Source organism: Neolamprologus brichardi, chromosome 3, assembly GCF_056152115.1.
Source record: "Neolamprologus brichardi isolate AB-2024 chromosome 3, ASM5615211v1, whole genome shotgun sequence".
NCBI classification, from domain to species: Eukaryota; Metazoa; Chordata; class Actinopteri; order Cichliformes; family Cichlidae; genus Neolamprologus; species Neolamprologus brichardi.
The window spans coordinates 10,123,361-10,125,140 of record NC_142106.1 but is presented as its reverse complement, the minus strand read 5'-3'; the positions used below and the strand labels follow the sequence as shown (position 1 = coordinate 10,125,140).

The following is a 1,780-nucleotide window of genomic DNA, read 5'->3' as shown; positions in this document are numbered from 1 at the left end:
TATGGAGTTAAACATGAATCATTGTTTCAACAATAGATTTATTGTTGTCATAAACAGACAAGAAGACAACAACAAACTGCTCCTCCCATTCAACACATGTCAGTCCATATCCCAGCAAACGAAATCATCTCCATTTACACATCAAATAGAAACATGAATCACTTGTAATGATTAGAAACTTGATAGAATTTCAAATCTAGTTTGGGGAGTCATTCAGTGAGAAACAGTGAAATGATTTTCCATGTGAAAAGGTGGACAGCAGAAACAGAAAGAAACAGTGAGAACTAAAAGAGAAACAAAGAGCTTTGGAACAACGAGGCAGCAGGAGGACAGCTGCAGTTTAACAGCTTCAATTCACTGACAGGAAACAACATTAGAAATATCATCATCCTCAACTCATCTGCTGCACTGACACTGACACCTTCAACAGACACACCTTCACTTTACCACCAGTTAAAATGTATGGAAACATCCTGTGAGTGAAAGTGTGTGTGAAGGTGTGTATGTGTGTGTTAGTATCAGGATCAGAGAACGACAGCTTTCCTCTGTTCCAGTCCAGATTCACTCTGATCCTCTGGAACTTCTTCTTTACTGAGAGAGCAGATTTAGTTGATGGTGAGCATGCTGAGTATTTACCTTCATAGAACCATATTGTCCATAATCCAGACCGTATGACTCCCTTCCTCTGCACAGACTCTGCTAACACACACAGTCCCCACCCTGTACTGTCTCCAACATCAACATCCCAGCTGTGAGTCCCTGAGTTAAAGCCCTCAGAGCCCAGGACAGAGAAGATCGATCCATCAAACCTCTCTGGATTATCAGGAAGCTGCTGCCTCTTTCCTCCTCTCACACTGGTCAGATCTTCAGACAGGATGAGTTCTGGATGAGCAGTGTTTGGGTCCAGAATGAGAGGAGTGTAGGAGACCATGTCCTTCATGTTGTTCCAGATGTTGAAGGTCAGGTTGCCCAGGTGTTTGGCCTGGTCTATCAGAGCTCCTGAGGGCAGCTGTGGATCATCCAGCAGGGGGCAGCGCTGGACTCTTTCCACTGCAGCCTTGTAGTTGTGCAGGAATGAGACGTCTTCAGCTCTCAGCTCCTCCTCTGTGGCTCTGACTGTGTCTGAAAGAGCTGCTATCTCTCTGCTCAGAGCCTCCATCTTCTCCTTCATCATCCCACTCTTCTGCTCCTCTTCCTCCCTCAGTGCAGCCAGCCTGGCCTCCTCTTCCTCTGCTAGAAACTGCTGAAGCTTCTTAAACTGCTCCTTAATCTGCCTCTCTGTGTGTCGGGCCTAGACCTTAATGTGTTCTGCTGTTTGATCAAACTCCACTTGAACTTCTTCACAAACCTTTAACTTCTTCTTTAAGGGCTTCAGAGTTTCCTGAAGTTCCTTCTTGTGTTGTTGTGCAGCTTCATCGATGGGTCTGAATCTGTGATTGGTGTGTTTTTCTGAGTCTCGGCAGATGTGACACACTGGCTGCTGATGGTCCAGACAGAAGAGTTTGAGTTTCTCAGAGTGCAGACTGCAGAGAGCCTCTGAAGCTCTCTGATCTCTCTCCTGTAAGAACGACTCACACAGGTTCCTTAAAGCCAGATTTAAAGGTGGTTCTTCCATTGAAGATCTTCTCTTACAAACTGGACACTCGTGTGTTGGTCTCTCTCTCCACCATCTCTTCAGACAGTCTTTACAGAAGCTGTGGCTACATGACAGAAGAACAGGATCTCTGAAGACCTCCTGACAGACCGGACAGCAGAGATCCTCCTCTGATCTGGAAGCCAT

General features: G+C 45.8%; 1 pseudogene; it reads right to left on the bottom strand.

The window, feature by feature from the left end:
* Positions 1-373: 373 nt before the first annotated feature.
* LOC148103441 (nuclear factor 7, ovary-like) lies at positions 374-1,780 on the bottom strand (annotated as a pseudogene).